The sequence below is a fragment of the Dermochelys coriacea genome, chromosome 3 (genome assembly GCF_009764565.3).
Source record: "Dermochelys coriacea isolate rDerCor1 chromosome 3, rDerCor1.pri.v4, whole genome shotgun sequence".
In the NCBI taxonomy this organism is placed as follows: Eukaryota; Metazoa; Chordata; order Testudines; family Dermochelyidae; genus Dermochelys; species Dermochelys coriacea.
Window position 1 is genome coordinate 51,568,223 of NC_050070.1, and position 21,245 is coordinate 51,589,467.

Sequence of the window (21,245 nt, forward strand, 5' to 3'; positions counted from 1 at the left end):
AAAAAGACTGTTTTGAGAACTAAAATCTCTTAAGACCTTTTTTTTTGCAATAAAAGTTCAATTCCTGTTTAACCCTGGTTAAACTGAGCACATATCTTGGAAAAGAAGACTGAATAAAAAGACTGAACAAAACAGAAACCTTAAAACTTATATGAGATTTTTCTGCCCCAGAAGAACAAAGACAATTAGAAGTGTGTTGCATATTCATTAAGCAGACTGCCTATTCAGGACATGAAGATGTCACCAAAACCAAGCCCCGAAGGGATGGAGCTAATGAAAGGATGACAGTAGCCAGCTTGAAGCTAAACAAGCCTGAAAAATATGTTTTCCTATAATTTCATGAATATAGAAAGAAGCATATAAAACACTGAAGTAAGCACCTCTCTCACACACACTCCCTGCTACCCTACATAGACACACAGTACTCATCAACTTGTCCTGTCTATTTCCATAAGTAAGCTGCCACAGACAGCTAAGAAGAACAAAGACACTATCAACAGAGAAATCTCAAGAAAATTAATCCAAGGATGACATCCCCAAAACATGGATTGGGGAGAGGAAATTAACTAACACACTAGCAATGGATTAGATTTTAAATATATTGTAGAAATTTTATTGGGATAGGGAAATGCTCTTTTAATGTAATATATTAATAGTTGCTCTCATTAATCACTGGATGGTTATATCATATAATCCTGGAAAAACAGCAGGGGCTAAACACTGGTAAACAAAAAAAGTGAGATTTAATGGGTTTTAAAATTCATAATATTTGCTAATTAGCCTGTCTTTAGACAGCTCTTTAAATGTCTTCTTTTAAATAACTGGTTTAAATATTTTCTTTGATTCCACAGGATTTAGTTAAAATTGTTTACAGTGCCCATTAATAAAATGTATAGGTTATTTATGGTAACTTGGCATGATCCACTTGTCCATAATATTATTTTGCACATCCATAAACAGTTTTTACTTGCTAAGACTGGATTCACAATATTGTTGGGAAATAATGTCTTGTATGAACCAAGAGAAAAGAGCCCTGCTAAAGGCAGGCTCACTCTCAAAGATGTAATATCTGTTAAATTAAAGAGGCATACAGAATAGGCTGAAGTGAAAGTACCAGATTAATTTGTGTTTTGTTATCTAGTTTAATATTTTCTCTTCTTTTTTGAAGACTAAAATAGCCCTTATTAATCATTGTGATTATTTTGCTTAGTTTTAATTGTGGAGCCCGTTAACATATGTGTGATGGGACATCCACCCCACACTGGTATATAAGGGGTTAACAGAGGCCTAGGCAGACTTTGTGGAGAAGCATCCAATAGGAGAGAGGCTGTGAGGAACAGCCAATCCAGGCCTAGCAGGTGCATATAACAAGAGCCACAGGGGAGAGCAGGGTCAGTTGTTGCCTGTAGCTCAAAAAGGGAGGACTGGGTTCTTAGCAGGAATGGAAGTTAGCACCATGGAGAGAGCAGCTTCTGGCAGATAGTGAGAGGTGGGAGGGCATGAGAGGGAGCTCCTGGCTGGCTTTTAGGACTGACATGCCGAGGCCCTGAGGTAAAGGGTAAGGACATGCTGGGGCAGCAGGGAAGTGGCCCAGGAAAATGTACTGAGAAGTTGGAGGGGACGCAGCACATGGCTGCCATCTACAGGGTCCCTGCATTGGGACCCAGAGTAGTAGGCAGACCTGGGTCCTCCCTTGACTCACCATTGAGGAATTGGCAGCAGGGGAGTACAGATGGTGTTACAGTTAGAGGGCCGTGTCATGAAGAGAATGCCATGGTCCCTGGAGTGACACAGGTCAGAGAATAGGCATGACGGTGGTCGAGGCACCATGGGGAGAGGGCATACCAACCTGCAGAGCTAATCTCCAAGACGGCCAGCTGGAGGTGCCACAGTGGTGAGTGGAGCCCCACCGCATTATGGAAAATGATTTTGTGACTAAAACAGTGGGAATCACATCCCTAAGTTGGCACTAAGAGAAACAATTCGTAAGAGCTAGCCTACCATTTCATTTCTCTAGACTAAATAATATTGGGGATAAAATTACTTCTCACTCAGCAACTCGCACACACACACATGTCTCTTAACCAGGATATTTTTTAACCAAATAAAATAATATTTTACATGATTATCAAACTGTGGGGTTTTAGTGCATCTAATAAATCATTCTTAAACTGCACCCAATTATGATTCAAATTTTCATGATAAATATTTATGCTGGCTCCGTTTTTCAGCTTTGGGAAATGGGCCCTCTTTACCCACCAACTATTATATTAAGAATATAATAACAGTCATACTAGGTCAGACCAATGGTTCATCTGCCCCTGTATCCTGTCTCCAATAGTGGCTAGTGCCAGAGGCTTCAAGGAGAATGAAATGAACAGAACAGAGCAATTTTGAGTGATCCATTCCCTGTCACCAGTGTTAGCTTCTGGCAGTTGGTGCTGGTTAGGGCTCAGCTGGAGTACTATGTCCACTTTTGGTCAACAACCTATAGAAGGAAAGTAGAGAAACTGGAAAGGATCCAGAGGCAAGCAATAAAGATGATCACAGGGTTAGACTGCAAAGGCTAAAGAAACTGGGTATGTTTAGTTTGGAAAAGAGGTGATTAAGGGGGGAATATGATAGTAGTCTTCAAATACTTGGAAGGCTGCAATAACAAAGAGAAAAGTTGTTCTCTTTTGCCAGAGAGGGCAGAACAAAAGGCAATGAATCCAAACTACAGCATAGCAGATTTAGATTAAATCTCAGGAAAAACTTCCTCACTGTAAGAACAGCAGGAAAATGGAACAGACTGTCTAGGGAGGTTGTGGCAGCTCCTTCACTGGAGATTTTCAAAAGGAAGCTGGATAGCCATCTGTCTTGGACGGTTTAGACACAACAAATCTGCATGTTGGCAGGGAGCTAGACTATATGACCCTTGCGGTTCCTTCTAACACTATGCTTCTATGACCATCTTGGCTAATAGCCATTGATGGACCTATCCTCCATGAATTTATCTAATTCTGTTTTTATTCCAGTTATATTTTTGGCCTTCACAACATCCACTAGCAAGGAGGTCACTGTGCACTGTGTGAAGAAGTACTTATTTAAGTTAGTTTTAAACCTGCTGCCTATTAATGTCATTGGGTGACCCCTGGTTCTTGAATTATGTGAGCTAAATAATGCTTACCTATTCACTTTTAAACTCAGACTTTAAGGTCATAAGGGACCCCCATGATCATCTACTTTGACCTCATGCACATTGCAGGCCACAGAATCTCACCCATCCATTCCTGTTATAGATCCATATCCTTTGGCTGTGTTACTGACGTCTTCAAACCATGATTTAAAAACTTCAAGTTACAGAGAATCCACCATTTACACAAGTTTAAACCTGCAAGTGACCTATGCCCCATGCAGCAGAGGAAGGCAAAAAAACCCCAAGATCTCTGCCAATCTAACCTGAGGGGAAATTCCTTCCCAAACCCATATGTGTCAGTCAGTTATACCCTGAGCATGTGGAAAAGACTCATCAGCCTGATACCTGGAAAATATTTTCTGTAGTAACGTAGAGCCCTCCCTATCTAGTTTCACCAGCCATTGGAGAGATATGCTGCTAGCAGTCGCAGATCAGTTACACACCATTGTAGGCAGTCTCATCACCATCCCCTCCATAAACTTGTCAAGCTCAGTCTTGAAGCTAGTTAGGATTTTTGCCCCCCCACTACTCCTCTTGGAAAACTGTTCCAGAACTTCAGTCCTCTAATGGTTAGAAACCTTCATCTCATTTCAAGTCTCAACCTGTTAATGGCCAGTTTATATCCATTTGTTCTTCTGACCATCTTGGCCAGGTCGGGGAGAGCAATGTGGGCAACAATGGGGAGCCTGGGTCCCTCTGCCTGCTCTGGGGAGGGCTCTTCAGGTCAGAGGCGGGGGCTGCCTTCAGCTCTGTCCCACTCCGGCTCCTCAGCCCCTTTCTGGCTTCTGGCTTGGGCAGGGTCGGGGCCTCTGGGGGGAAGAGGAGGGGCAGGGGGAGGCCCTTGGAAAGGAAAGGGAGGGGCCCTGGGAAGAAAAAGAGGAGCAGAGCCTCAGAGGGCAGGGCCTCAGAGGCCAACCCTCTGCGCCCCCCTTCCCCCCAACACACAATTTTGGGAAGGCTCTGACACCCTTGCTCCACGAGGAAGATTTCCTTGGTGCTCTATCCCATCTTCTATTCCTTGTAGGCTTTCTGATTTCTTTTAATAACCTGTTTGAGATGCTTGCTCATCCAGATTGGTCTGCAATCCTTCAATAGGGATTCTTTCCCTTGCTTGAGATGAAGGCTTCAGCTAGTTTCTGCAAATTTAACTCAAAGTAATTCCAAGCCTCCTCCACATTGAGATCATTGAGTTCTTTAGTGCAGTCCACTTCCCTAACTAATTCCTTTAATTGTTTTAAAGTTAGCTCTTTTGAAATCAAAGATCCTTCTGGCAGATCTATTTTTGTTTTCCTTCCATTTAGTTTAAATTGAATTAGCTCATGATCACTCAAACCAAGGTTGTTCCCTACAATCAGTTCTTCTATGCGGTCTCCACCACTCACAAATACTGAATCTAAAATGGCATTTCCTCTTGTGGTTCAGCAACTATTTGGTGAAGAAATATGTCAGCAATCACATCCAGGAAAATCTGGGCCCTACTGTTATTTGTAGCACTTGTCCTCCAATCAATATCTGGGAGGTTAAAATCTCCCAAAATCATTCAATTCCTAGTAATATTTATTTCATTACAAACGTTAAAGAAGTGTCTGTCCAATTCCAAATCAGATCCTTGAGGTCTGTAGCATACCCAAGCACTATCCCGGGGAACCTCCAGTAGCTTTCGTCCCCAAGTGATTTTGACCCAAACAGATTCCGTCTTATCCATTCCATCACTTCTAATTTCCTTACAATCTACCTCATTATTAACATTCTATGCTACTTCACCATCTTTACCTTTATTTCTGTCTTTCCTGAACAGCACATACCCTTCTACACTTGTACTCCAGTCGTGACTACTATTCTACCATGGTTCTGTTATCCCTATAATGTCTAGTTTCACTTCCTGCACCAGTAGTTCTAGTTTCTCCATTTTGTTACCCAAGTGCCTTACATTGGTATAGAAACATCTTATTTTTTGTGGTTTGGCTTTGCCCATCTTCCTTGCTGAATTGTATACAGTCATTCTACTACCAGCACTGCCTATCTGACTGTTAGTTTCATTGGTATCAGCACTATCTTTCCTCTTAATGTCCATTCTCCTACCCACTGCAGTTCCTTTCTTCATTGCTGTATCTTTTCAAACTTGATTTTCTTCCCTCTCAGTGTTAGAATCAGGCATTGTAATTACATGAGCATCTCCTCACCATGTCCCCTGAGTTTCTTGTCTATTTCCCTCACTACTCAAGTGGTGTCAATCCCATCAAAACAATCCTCTGTCCATGAATGCTTCCCCATGGTCAAACATCCCAAAACCCTCCTTATAGCACCATTGACTGATATTCTAAATTAGGTCAACCATTGATTAAAGTTCTAAGTGGCAGCAAACTCTGCACTGGTGCCAATGAAGTAAACCTGTCAACTGATGCTAATTAAAATAAACATTTATTTGTGACTGTTGTGCAATTTCAATTCAAAATTCAAGTTAGAAATTATGCCTATCTTAAAAAAATCTGCTGGTCCTTTTTTATTTTGTGATGTGATTTTGCTAACAATATTTTTCTTTAGACAACCTAAATTAGAGGCTGCAGCAAAGATAGGGAAGTGAGGTAATGCCATCCAAAACTATTTGATCACTTTAGACAGAAGAGTTTGAATTGTAAAAAAATGAGTTTTGTAACCTAATTAAATTATTGGGAAGTCGTATACACTATGCACATAAAGAAAAGGAGTACTTGTGGCACCTTAGAGACTAACAAATTTATTAGAGCATAAGCTTTCGTGAGCTACAGCTCACTTCATCGGATGCATTTGGTGGAAAAAACAGAGGGGAGATTGATATACACACACAGAGAACATGAAACAATGGGTTTATCACACACACTGTAAGGAGAGTGATCACTTAAGATAAGCCATCACCAGCAGCAGGGGGGGGAAAGGAGGAAAACCTTTCATGGTGACAAGCAAGATAGACTATTTCCAGCAGTTAACAAGAATATCTGAGGAACAGTAGGGGGTGGGGTGGGGGGGAGAAATAACATGGGGAAATAGTTTTACTTTGTGTAATGACTCATCCATTCCCAGTCTCTATTCAAGCCTAAGTTAATTGTATCCAGTTTGCAAATTAATTCCAATTCAGCAGTCTCTCGTTGGAGTCTGTTTTTGAAGATTTTTTGTTGAAGGATAGCCACTCTTAGGTCTGTAATCGAGTGACCAGAGAGATTGAAGTGTTCTCCAACTGGTTTTTGAATGTTATAATTCTTGACGTCTGATTTGTGTCCATTCATTCTTTTACATAGAGACTGTCCAGTTTGGCCAATGTACATGGCAGAGGGGCATTGCTGGCCCATGATGACATATATCACATTGGTAGATGCACAGGTGAACGAGGTGAGCCTCTGATAGTGTGGCTGATGTGATTAGGCCCTATGATGGTATCCCCTGAATAGGGACCCCAAGGCACAGATGGAGAAACAGAAAAGGGGGTAGGAAGTGACCCAGGGAACATGTGTAAGGATGCCATAGGCCATGTATCTGGACCATTATTTTGAAGGGCCCTAGCTTGGAACCCGATGGGGCAGGGTGGGCCTGAGTTTTCCTACCCCATCCACAAACCCGTGTCATTCGGTGACATGGCCATTAATTCTAGGTTCAAGGAAGGCAGCCACTGACTCTTACCACTGAGTGGCAAGTCCAGAGTATCACCACTAGGCCATACAGCCAGCCTTGGACTCACAACCCCCTTTGACAGTGATAAAGAACTTCTTAGTGCTGAAACTGGGGATGGCAGCATCTCCTAGTGTGTACAATTATGCTAGTAAGGTTAGTGAAGAAGAAGGCCTAGGCTAACATACAGACAGACATCATCTTCCTCTCCAAATGCAAACAGACGGACATCATACCAAAAGGACTGAAGGTAAAAAATCCATTACAATCTACATACCACACAGACTATGCTGACAGCTTGTGCCACACACTCTCAAAGAAACTGCAGAACCACCTGATCAACATCCTCTACAGCAAACAGGGAAAGATTAAGAATGAGCTCTCAAAACTGGATACTCTCATAAATAACCAACCTTCCACACAAACTTCCTCATGGCTCAAAAACAAAAACTAGACAAGCCATTTACAACACACACTTTGCTTCTCTACAAAAGAAAATGGACACTAAGCTATCTAAACTAATACATGTCACAAGGGGCCACAACAATGGTTCCCGTAACCCACCCAGCAATATTGTTAATCTATCCAACTATACTCTTAGCCCAGCAGAAGAATCTGTCCTATCTCGGGGCCTCTCCTTTTGCCCCTCCACCCCCACGAACGTGATACAGTTCTGTGGTGACCTAGAATCCTATTTTCGACGTCTCCGACTCAAGGAATGTTTCCAACACACCTCTGACCAACATATTAACCCACAGAGACCTTCCTACCAACACTACAAAAAGAAGGATTCTGTGTGGACTCCTCCTGAAGGTCGAAACAGCAGCCTGGACTTCTACATAGAGTGCTTCCGCCGACGTGCACGAGCTGAAATTGTGGAAAAGCAGCATCGCTTACTCCATAACCTCAGCCATGCAGAACACAGTGCTATCCACAGCCTCAGAAACAACTCTGACATCATAATCAAAAAGGCTGACAAAGGAGGTGCTGTCGTCATCATGAATAGGTCGGAGTATGAACAAGAGGCTACGAGGCAGCTCTCCAACACCACTTTCTACAAGCCATTACCCTCTGATCCCACTGAGAGTTACCAAAAGAAACTACAGCATTTGCTCAAGAAACTCCCTGAAAAAGCACAAGAACAAATCCGCACAGACACACCCCTAGAACCGCGACCTGGGGTATTCTATCTGCTACCCAAGATCCATAAACCTGGAAATCCTGGCTGCCCCATCATCTCAGGCATTGGCACCCTGACAGCAGGATTGTCTGGCTATGTAGACTCCCTCCTCAGGCCCTACGTTACCAGCACTCCCAGCTATCTTCGAGACACCACTGACTTCCTGAGGAAACTACAGTCCATTGGTGATCTTCCTAAAAACACCATCCTAGACACTATGGATGTAGAAGCCTCTACACCAACATTCCACACAAAGATGGACTACAAGCCGTCAGGAACAGTATCCCCGATAATGTCACGGCTAACCTGGTGGCTGAACTTTGTGACTTTGTCCTCACCCATAACTATTTCACATTTGGGGACAATGTATACCTTCAAATCAGCGGCACTGCGATGGGTACCCACATGGCCCCACAGTATGCCAACATTTTTATGGCTGACTTAGAACAATGCTTCCTCAGCTCTCGTCCCCTAATGCCCCTACTCTACTTGTGCTACATTGATGACATCTTCATCATCTGGACCCATGGAAAAGAAGCCCTCGAGGAATTCCACCATGATTTCAACAATTTCCATCCCACCATCAACCTGAGCCTGGACCAGTCCACAGAAGACATCCACTTCCTGGACACTACGGTGCTAATAAGCGATGGTCACATAAACACCACCCAATATCGGAAACCTACTGACCGCTATTCCTACCTACATGCCTCTAGCTTTCATCCAGATCATACCACACGATCCATTGTTCACAGCCAAGCTCTACGATATAACCGCATTTGCTCCAACCCTCAGACAGAGACAAACACCTACAAGATCTCTATCATGCATTCCTACAACTACAATACCCACCTGCTGAAATGAAGAAACAGATTGACAGAGCCAGAAGAGTACCCAGAAGTCACCTACTACAGGACAGGCCCAACAAAGAAAATAACAGAATGCCACTAGCCATCACCTTCAGCCCCCAACTAAAACCTCTCCAACGCATCATCAAGGATCTACAACCTATCCTGAAGGACGACCCATCACTCTCACAGATCTTGGGAGACAGGCCAGTCCTTGCTTACAGACAGCCCCCCAATCTGAAGCAAATACTCACCAGCAACCACAAACCACACAACCGGACCACTAACCCAGGAACCTATCCTTGCAACAAAGCCCGTTGCCAACTCTGTCCACATATCTATTCAGGGGATACCATCATAGGGCCTAATCACATCAGCCACACTATCAGAGACTCACCTCGTTCACCTGTGCATCTACCAATGTGATATATGCCATCATGGGCCAGCAATGCCCCCCTGCCATGTACATTGGCCAAACTGGACAGTCTCTACGTAAAAGAATGAATGGACACAAATCAGACGTCAAGAATTATAACATTCAAAAACCAGTTGGAGAACACTTCAATCTCTCTGGTCACTCGATTACAGACCTAAGAGTGGCTATCCTTCAACAAAAAAGCTTCACAAACAGACTCCAAGGAGAGACTGCTGAATTGGAATTAATTTGCAAACTGGATACAATTAATTTAGGCTTGAATAGAGACTGGTAATGGATGAGTCATTACACAAAGTAAAACTATTTCCCTATGGTATTTCTCCCCCCCATCTCACCCCCCACTGTTCCTCAGATATTCTTGTTAACTGCTGGAAATAGCCTACCTTGCTTGTCACCATGAAAGGTTCCCCCCCCCCCCCGCTGCTGGTGATGGCTTATCTTAAGTGATCACTCTCCTTACAGTGTGTGTGATAAACCCATTGTTTCATGTTCTCTGTGTGTGTAAATCAATCTCCCCTCTGTTTTTTCCATCAAATGCATCCGATGAAGTGAGCTGTAGCTCACAAAAGCTTATGCTCTAATAAATTTGTTAGTCTTTAAGGTGCCACAAGTACTCCTTTTCTTTTTGCGAATACAGACTAACACGGGTGCTACTCTGAAAGATCAGTACAGAATAGGAATTTACTCTGAGTGATTGGCTGAGAACAATCAAGAACTCTGCCCATGCCTTAAAACTTAGATCAAAAAGGTTAAACATACAAAGATATTCCTAGCACAAAGCTTTCCTTAAATCTAATTACTGTAATAAATAGTGATTTCTGGATTCTCAAAGGAACAACTGCCCTGCATGACACCCATGCATCATAAAAATGTCTTAATGAAATTCAAAGAACAACGTTGGATAGAAAACATGTCCCTTCACTTGGATAAAGTATTTTTTTAATTTAACAAAGTGAATGCTATTTAAATTCAATAATTTGATTTCAGTTATGTGATAAGGTATATTTGGCTGGTGTAGGTGCAAAGTATTTACATAAAATGAGGTGAATTTTTAAAGGTTTATGTGACTCACATTGACTTTAATGAGTTTCTCTGAGATGAAACACAGTACAGTAACTCTGAAAATTTAACCCATTATAGACAAGGTTTTTTTTCCTTTGCATATTTTGGTTATTGATAACAGCAATTTGTAAGACAGGAAGCCCTGACTGCCCCTAACAGAGCATGTGTGAACGTACAGACACACATGATCCAATTTATTCACTACCAAGAGTTTCCTTTACTGTTAGGTCTGTAATCCGTCAGTTCGACAATGACGTTTTCATGCTCTCTCTTTTTGTGGATTCTGGAGTGACTCTGAAGTCCAAAGCATGACGTGCATGCTCGTGAGCAGGTCAGGTAGACAAACTCATTGGTGAGTGTCTTGGTAGCTATAGCAGTGGTATGACACTTTTCCCTTGCAGCTAACAGTAGATTATTTCTGTCCTCTTCAAAGTTTTGGAAAGCTCCAGGTGTTGTGTGATACCAGGGTGATCTATTTGACACAGACTTCTTGAGATCATCTGGTTTTATTGCACCAAAGCATATGCTGTTCTTGATGCTGTCCTTGTACCACTTTCTGAGGCGGCCTTGATTCTGATGCCTTGTGCCAGTTCTTCACAGAAAATGTTTCTGGGGAGTCGATGTTCAAGCATCCTAATGATGTGTCCAAGTCGCGTAGTTGGGCTTTTATCAGCATCGCCTCAATGCTTGTGGCATTTGACTTTTGGAGAACCTCAAGGTTGATAATTTGGCTTGCCAGCAGATCCTCATAATGGCACGCAGAGACCACATATGGAAGGCCTCTAGCTGTTTGATATGACGTTTGTCTGATGTTTAGGTCTCACAGCCATAGAAGAGAGATATGAGCACAGAAGCACTGTAAAGTTTTATTTTTGTTGAGAGGGTTATGTTGTGGGATTTCAGGACTTTGTAGCTTTCCTAGTGAGTGAGAAACTTTCTGTATCCTGTTCATGATCTCTTTCTCAAGAGATTCATCGTAGGAAATTTTGCTTCCGCGATAGGTAAAATTAACAACTTGCTTTAGTTGCATTCCACTAATGGATACAGTAGGGGATACAGCATGGAGTGGTGAAGATGATTGATGCAACACCACAGTTTTCTCCAGGTTGATTGTGAGGCCAAACAATTGTGATGCTTTTGCAAAGCGATCTATGATGTACTGGAGATCTCCCTCAGTGTGCTAGGAGGGCACAATCATCCGCAAAGAGTGCTTCTCCTATTAGTAATTCTGTTGTTATTGTTTTTGCTTTAAGCCTTATAAGATTCACTGTTAACTTAAATAACAATAAAAAAAACCTCTCACCAGAGGTTGTTCCATCTGTTTTTTACAGTTCCTTCACACATGACTTAGAATCATAGGATTAGAAGGGACCGCAAGGGTCATCTAGTCTAACCCCTGCCAAGATATAGGATTTGTTGTGTCTAAACCATCCAAGACAGATATCTATTCAGCTTCCTTTTGAAAATCTCCAGTGAAGAAGCATCCACAACCTTCCGAGGCAGTCTATTCCATTGTCCTACTGTTTTTACAGCTAGGAAGTTTTTTCCTGAGATTTAATCTAAATCTGCTATACTATAGTTTGAACCCACTTCTCTAATAGTTCCTTCTGCCTGTGATGGGAACCTCAAATCTATTTATATCCTAAGGTGAAGGTAACAGATAGCACCTGATGTGGTTGCTAGATGAGTCAAAAGTACAGTTTTACATCTTTTATACAGAGTCATAGAATCTATAACCTTGTTATACAGCTGTAAAAATGTTATTGTTAGCTTGTGGTAGTCCACGAGAATTTTGGAACAATGTAGATACTTCCATATTGGACTGGATCAAACTCCCATTTTGTTTTGATAAGGAGAGTCACTAGTTCTAATTATCAGTTCATTGTTTCACACTAGTGCTCTAAAATATGAAATAAGAGCTAGCTGACATTTCTCAGTTTTACACACATATTAATAGAAACATTAATATTTCTTCTCTGTTAATTCCAAATTCTCCACATAGCTTCAAATGATCTGTTCCTCAGATGCAGAAGCTATCTAGTTAATAATCTTCCCTAATCCTATAAAATTTAAGGTCTCAATATAGCCTTTTTATGTGACAAGTTAATTAGAAGGCTTTTATCACAACTAAATATAAAGGTAAAAACAGAAAAGAATCTGATGACCACTTTAAAGATATGTAAACCTGGAGTAGCTGAAGATAACTACTATTGTGCAAGAAGGATATATTAAATGATCATTTGATAACCTTGAAATATGCCTTAATGGTTTACCTGCAAACTGATAATTTTAAGTTTACAACTTGAAAATAGGTATAATAGTTGTCATTAAAAACAACAACAACCTAACTCTTTTCATTAGTAGATCTCAAAGTGCTTCATGATGTTTAATGTATTTATCCTCACAATATGCCTCTAAGGTAGGGAAGTACCATTATCCCCATTTTACTGATGATGGACTGAGGCATAGTGAGGTTATGGTGTTTAGGTGCCTTAGTCCCTTTGCGGGTCTGGCCTTAAGTGATTTGCCAAAAGTCAAACAGGAAGTCTGAGGTGGAGAATGGAATTGAATCCAGGTCTCCAAAGTCATAAGTTAGTGCTTTAATCACTGGACCATCATCATTTACCTACAATTACCATAGAATGGAATGCTATATCACTATTGTTTCCAACTTTATGTGAAGAGAGATGCTACCATATCTCAGATACCACTGTGTAGCAACAGTAACTAATAGTGACACGTACAGTACTTTGAAGTGATAGATGATTCAATGTATAGTTCAAAAATTATTAATAGAGGTTGATGGTTCTGACAAATCCATTATAGTACACTTAAATTGCATTAGATCATGTTTTGCTAGTGTTGGATGAATAACTATTTGGAATAATAGAGGTGCTACAATACCAAGAGTTGCTAAAATAGTCCAGCTGTTTGGAAACTGGACATTATCTGAATGAGGATAAGAAGGAAAGGAGAGAAAAGGATGCATTTGTGCATGGAAAGTAGTAGATCTGGGGGGAAGTAATGAACATTTAGAATCGTACCACAAATCCAGGTTTGCAAAAACAGGTGTAACCCAAGCTGGGTTCCTTCTGGATGCAGATACCATGTACACAGGGATTAGAGCTGCATTCATCAATATCCTCCTCACAGTTCAAGCCTGCCCATCCTGTCAGGATAGAAAACAATGCTTACTCAAAAAAACTATAAATCCATACATTGATATAGGTCAGGTAGCTACATAAAAGTAAACACAAATACCCTTGGCATATATCTATGTACAGAGAGAGATTTGAATATGTGAACTGACTACATGATACTGTAGGGGAACTAAATGAGAAGTATTTATTTAGCAACAGGCAATATTATAAAAACGACCAAGTCATATAGATCTCACTGGTACTTTATTAAGAAAGTAATACTCTTAGGATGCTAAGGAAATAATAAATAATAATACCTACTCATGCTGCCAGACGTCAGCAAGTGTGTAGCCAGAAGGAGAAGACCTGGCCACATCCCTGCCTCACTGAACTTACTGCTAGAAGTTAACTGAACCTCCAGCTCAAGGGTAAGCTATGTCTATATTGCTGGCCTGCCCCTGTGCCAGTTCAGGGGTCGAATATTTCCTGTAACCTCTTGTCCCATAGCACACCTGTGCAGGAGTATCCAGAACCAGCCCTTACTTTAGTAAAATTGAAAGAATATGAAATTTTTTGTCCCTTTTTTCACATTTTATGCTGGTGTTAGCCACTCTTTGAGACAGGAGACTGGACTAGATGACCAACATTCTAATCTGGTACAGCAATTCTTATGTTCCAGTTTATATTCCTGTACAGATTCCTGTTTTAGATTCAGGTCCTCATGGATTCATATAGTGTTGCACGGTTTAGCTTGCCAGTGCTCTGGGTAATATCTATTTGTTAGATGTTTCTGTTCGGATTAAGAAAACCCCTAAATTATGGGCCAAATTTGGCCTGACAATGTACCATTAAGGGGTACAATCTGAGTTTCTGTCTTGCTCACTCAACTGTTAGATGCTGGGAGAGCTGTGGAGACAGCATACTTATTTATACATCTAAACCCAAAACAATGAAACTTATTATAGAAAAAGAGGTTACTTACCTGTACAGCGACTGATGTTCTTTGAGAAGTGTTGCTAGATAAATATTCCACAGTTGGTGATTAAATATCCAGTGCACATGTCACAGAATTTTCTAGTCAGAAGTATCTAACAGGGAGGTGCATGCACTTATGTTCTCCTCATGCACTTTGCAAGGGCATAAAGAGTCAGAGCCACTCTGCCACACCCAGTACCTTTGCCACCTGGACATCAGCACTCTGAAGTAGCAGGAATGATAGATGGGTTGTGGAACATGTATATAGATTACACATCTCAAAGAATATCAGTTACTGTACAGGTAAGTAATTTTTTTTTCTTCTTTGAGTGCTAGTCTATGTACATATTCCACAGCTGGTGACTCCCAATCAGTAGCCATCATTGGGATCAGGTATAAGAAGTCTTTGTAAACATGGATTGTAACCTGCATCATCCCTGGATGTTTGTATCAGTGCATAGTGCTTTGTGAACATGTGTACGGATGACCAGGTTGCTGCTATGCAAATATCTTGGATTGGCAGATTTACTAAAGAGGCCATGTAGGTGGACTGTGCCTTTGTGGAGTAGACATTTACTCTTTTGGGTGGCTGCCTGCCCGCTAGCATGTAACATTATCTGATGCATTGAAAAATCCAGTTTGATATTTTTTGAGTAGATACAGCTTGTCCTTTTACTCTCTCCATGTAAATCCGAAACAGCCTGGGAGATTTCTGGAAGGGTCTTGACCTGTCCAGATGGAATAATACAACTCTGCTTACATCCAGCATATGCAGCTTTGCTCCATTCTCCCAGTGTGAGACTTGTGGGAAAGCACAGGTGGATGACCTCATTGATGTAGAATTCTGATAATACCTTGGGAAGAAATCTGTGATGCAGTCTTATGGATATCTTTTTTCCCTATGGATGACTATATAAGGTGGCTCTGCCATCAGAGCCTGTGGCTCCCAAACTCTCCTTTCAGGCATGATTGCCAGGAGAAAAGCCACTCTCATGGAGAAGTATTTCAGTGAGCAATTAGCCATACATTTGAAGGGAGCATCTATCAGTTTTGAGAGAGCCAAGTTAAGTCCCATGCTTGGTCTATGCCCATGACCGGTGAATACAACCTCTCCTCGTAAGTCATGTGCCCCAACCCTCTAATAATTTTTATTACCTTCCACTGGAATCTCTCCAATTTGTCCACATCCCTTCTGTAGTGGGGGGGACAAAAACTGGACACAATACTCCAGGGTTGGCCTCACCAGTGCTGAATAGAGGGGAATAACCACTTACCTCGATCTGCTGGCAATGCTCCTACTAATACAGTCCAATATGCCATTGGTTAAAAAGAACAATTCCCCCCCCTCCTCCTTGTAACAACCTTTTATGTACCTGAAAACTGTTTTCATGTCCCCTCTTAGACTTCTCTTCTCCAGCCTAAACAAACCCAATTTTTTCAATCTTCCCTCATAGGTCATGTTTTCTATACCTTTAATCATTTGTATTGCTCTTCTCTGTACTTTCTCCAATTTGTCCACATCTTTCCTGAAATGTGGTGCCCAGAACTGGACACAATACTCCAGTTGAGGCCTAATCAGCGCGGAATAGAGCAGAAAAATTACTTCTCATGTCTTGTTTACAATACTCCAGCTAATACATCCCAGAATGATCTTTGCATTTTTTTCAACAGCGTTACACTTTTGACTCATATTTGGTTTGTGATCCATTGTGAGCCCCAGATCCCTTTCCGTAGTACTCCTTCCTAGGCAGTCATTTCCCATTTTGTATGTGTGCAACTGATTGTTCCTTCCTAAGTGGAGTACTTTGCATTTATCCTTATTGTATTTCATCCTATTTGCTTCAGACCATTTCTCCAGTTTATCCAGATCATTTTGAATTTTAATCCTATCCTCCAAAGCACTTGAAACCCCTCCCAGCTTGGTATCGTCAGCAAACTTTATAAGTGTACTCTCTATGCCATTATCTAAATCATTGATGAAGATATTGAACAGAACCAGATCCAGAACCATGCAGGACCCCACTCATTATGCCCTTCCAGCATGACTGTGAACCAATGACAACTACTCTCTGGGAATGATTTTCCAACCAGTTATGCCTTATAGTAGCTCCATTTAGGTTGCATTTCCCTAGGTTCTTTATGAGAAGGTCATGCGAGACAGTATCAAAAGCTTTACTAAAGTCAAAATCTTTTGAGAGTTAGAAAGACATAGTGGAATCTTTTCTACCACTAAGAAGGATCTGCTGAACATCTCTTGAATGGGCCCTCTCCACTGGTGTTCAACCAGTGAGTATCCATGCTGTCAAGTGGAAGAAATTTAGGTTCAGGTGCAAGAGCCCCTGTTCCAAAATAGAAGATTGAGAAATCAAGGATAGGAAAATTGGTGGTACTAGGGAAAGATCAAGGAGATCTCTGAATCTGAATCAGCCAGGCTGGGGCCATGAGCCTTACTCTGGCTTTCTTCCACCTGATCTTCCACAGCACCTTTGGCAATGAGGGGATGGGAGTAAATGTATAGAACAGTCTGTCCAAGGAAGGAGAAAGATGCCCAAGAGAGATCAAGGACTATGCGTGCCATCCCCTCCCCCTCCCCCCCACCCCTACACATGAACAAAGTGGTGACACTTGTTCTCCTCTGTTGTGAAAAGATTCTTGTGGGGAACTATCCATTACAGGAAGAGACCCTGAAGGACTCTCATGTGCATCAATCACTGCAAACACATGTGCTCAGCTCATTTGACTTCACATTGTCCACCGTAGGAGATGGACCAATGGCAAGGTAATCTTGTGCCCCAGGAAAAGTCCCAAAGATGGGTGTCCTCCTGCAGAAGGCCTGAGACCTGATCCCTCTCTGTCTGTTTAGGGAGAAGACTGCTGCCTTTTTGCCTGACATTACCAAGACTCTCCAGCCACAAATGACCAGAAAAAACCCACACATGTCCTGTATATGGCCCTGAGTCCTAGGGGAATGATATGTAAGGTTTTCTCCATAATAGACCACATGCCCTGAGCCATGAGATTGTTCATGTGAGCCCGTATCCAAACACAAAGATGTGTGTGATCATGGTTCTTGAGGATGAACTGGGCTGTATGGAACTCCCTTGAAAATGTGGCCTGGGTCTTTCCACCATCTAGTAACTGGAGGACCGAGGGAGGTAGTCACACTCCTGTCTAGGTGATGTCTTCTTGGGAGTAGATCAAAAACAGCCATGTCTGAAGTTACTGAAAGTGGAGCTTCACATATAGGATAATGAGCATACAAGCTGGCAGAAAATGCAACAGCCTGTGGCAGGATCTTACTCACTTCAAGGGGTGGGAATGCAGATGGGAGCAGAGATCATGTATTCTATAGTCAGTGGCTCTTCCTGTGTTGAGCATGGTCCTGATGAACTCTATCTGCCACACCGTTGTTCATGTTGATTTCTTCTCATTTACCAGCACACACAAAAATGTGAACAGCTACAGAATGCACACAGTGTTGTCACAGACCTGAGATTCTAGAGTCCCTTGACCAGTCAGTAATCTAAGTATGGGAACACCTGGATACTCATACTTCTGTGATAGGCTGCCACAGGTATAAGGAACTTTGTCAACACCTAGGATGCTGTAGAGAGCCCAAAATGCAAAATCTGATATTGGTAGTGATTGTTGTCCAACAAACCAAATGAAATGCTTGTGCACTGGGTGTAACACAATGAGAAAGTCCAAGAAAGTGTTTGTATTGGTGCTCACAATAAGTATGGTTATTCCAACTTTGGTAAGAATTGGATGGTGTTGACTATCTGGGAAGTTTTTCGATATAATATTTACAGGTTGAAGTGGGTGATTGCCAGTACAGGTGTTTCAGGTGGAGTCAGGTAAGTCTTGCTTCCATCTGGCAGAATGAAAACTACCCTGTTGTTTTGGATCATGGATGAGGTGAAAGTCCTGGAGAGAGACCCAGTCCAAAAGGTCCATTTTGATCTGACTCTCTATATCCCCAGATGGCGTAGTGACTATTAAAATCTCCAACATATATGGCAGAGTGTGTGAGGTCAGGAAGAATATTTGGGGTAGGCCAAGGTTGGTTAGGCCATTTGCCACTCCAAAATGACCAATTCTTACAACATCACAGAGGTCTGAATTAGGTGGGAGTGGTTCTATATCAGCAAAATCTGCTCTAACATAGGTACCATGGCCATATTTCCTATGCAGACAGTAACTCACAAGGTCATAACCTTTGATGTTAAAGTGGTTGGCAGAAAAGAATTTGCCATGTGTCTCCTGAAGGTAGATTACATTCCTATTATATTTGGAGGCTAAGGACTAAAGAATGTGTTTAACAGGTGAGAGACCTTCAAAGGATTTTCAGGGATGGGCCAATGTCCAAGGTTTCTTGATCATGGTTAAGATAGCTGAGATTGCTTGACAGTCCATGCTGGTTAGGATCTGAAAGATTTGGCTATTAATTGCAGCTTCAATTTCCCTCTACTAAAGCAGAGTACTTATGGGGTATACAATGAGAACAAAGCTGCATTATACCAGGCAATATAATGGAACAAAGGAAGTTAGTCAGTCTTGGAGCATGGCTTCAAACGGAAGAAAGAAAGGTTTAGAAACAATATGAGGGACACATTTTTATATATAAGAGAAATTGAGTTATGGGTTGGGTACTAATTGAGATGGCAAGGCACTGCTGATATTAAACAACATATAACTTATAATACAAATGACATACAGCAGTTAGTCCTGAAACATACAGGCCCTACTAGATGACACAATGGAAGTGTTTTGTGACCTTGCTTTATGTAGTTCTACAAAACTGATATTCATCGACTGACTCATAAAGGCTAATTGTTAAACCTGATCCAGATGTACAATTGATAGTAATTGCCAATTTGAGAAATTTCTGTCTCATCTGTCAGCCCCAACTATAGTTTTCAGAAATATCTGACTACCTATTCATGACCACACATACCTTTAGTCAAAAATGTGTTGAGCAATTTATCACAATTAATGCTATTTTTTTTGTCCAGTTAAAATAACTTTTAAAAATGTATCCTAACACAGTACCTAATCCATTGTCTTAGACTAGGGATTGGCAACCTTTGGCACACAGCCCATCAGGGAAATCCACTGTGGGCCGGGACGGTTTGTTTACCTGAAGCGTCCACAGGTTTGGCTGATCGCAGCCCCCACTGGCCATGGTTTGCCATTCTAGGCCAATGGGGGCTGTGGGAAGCGGTGCAGGCTGAGGGATGTGCTGGCCACAGCTTCCCGCAGCCCCCATTGGCCTGGAATGGCAAACCATGGCCAGTGGGAGCTGCGATCGGCCAAACCTGAGGATGCTGCAGATAAACAAACCATCCCGGCCCACCAGTGGATTTCCCTGATGGGCCGTGTGCCAAAGGTTGCCGATCCCTGGTTTAGAGTTTAATTACAAGTGGCAAAGAGTCCTGTGGCACCTTATAGACTAAATAGACATATTGGAGCATAAGCATCCACTTTGTCAGATGCATGCATGTTTAATTACAGTAATCAAGATCATAGACTTAATCAGGGCCTATAGGTACCTACACAGGGAACAAATATTTGTTAATGGGCTCTTCAATCTAGGAGACTAATAAGAAGGTTCAGTGGTTGGAGGTTGAAGCTAGACATATCCAGACTGGAAATAAGGTGTATTTTTTTAAATTAGCGAGGGTAATTAACCATTGGAAAAATTACCAAAGGGTTGTGGTAGATTCTCCATCACTGGCAATTTTAAAATCATGATTAAATTTTTTAAAAAATATGTTCTAGTTCAAAGAGGGTTTATTTTTGGAAAGTTCTGTGGCTCGTGATATAGAAGCAGTCAGACTAGATGATCACACTGGTCCCTTCTCTCCTTCAAATCTATGAAAACCCATAGCTCTAGGTTTAGCCAATGTTTCAAACTGTCTTCATAAAATTTTTAATTTAAAGCCTTTGAACATGTTGATTAGAGTAGTTAATTCTATCATTAGCCTTCATTCCATTTTTTCAAGTGTATTTAGCAATGCATGGACTAACAAAAGGGAGGTTTCTTATAATGATATTGTCTTTACATACATCCGATCAAAGGCATAGTTTAACTTTTGAACTGTATATTTTAACCCGGGTTACAAACAAAAACATTTTCCTCATATAATAGTAACTATGAATTTAAAATGTTCTGCTTGAGAATGATCTGTCAGTATTTACCATGTTGACATTTGCAAGTGTATCCATTGATATGATCTTCACAGGTTGAACCGTGTAGACAAGGTGATGAACCACACTCATTAACTTCTATTTCACAAAACTGACCAGAAAATCCAGTGTGACACCTGAAAGAAACAACATTCCATAGTGATATACTATGCATGTCCCATTATATGTAATATATTCTCTGTGGAGATAATTCATATAATGTATTGACATTTATACTGGCAGGTCACAAGTGCACATACGTAATTTTTCTTTTGACTAGTTTCTGTTGTACCTTAAGGTTTCATCATTAAATCAGGAGTGATCTTCTTGTGGTTTCATATGCCAACACCTCTTCAAATTCTTGTCTAAACTCTTACAGTTAGTTAAAATGTAAACCTAATGGGCTCTGCTTGCAGTTTATTGGCTCTAAAAAGGTGGGTAAACAAATACCTGAAAAAATCTTCTTCTTAATATGCTCTTGGGAAGATATCCTTCTACAAAATTATGGTTTATTTAGCCAAGTAACTACAGTCTAGGTGTAGAAAATTATCTATGGTGAAATGTATCACCACTAGAGATTACTAGAGCATAAAGA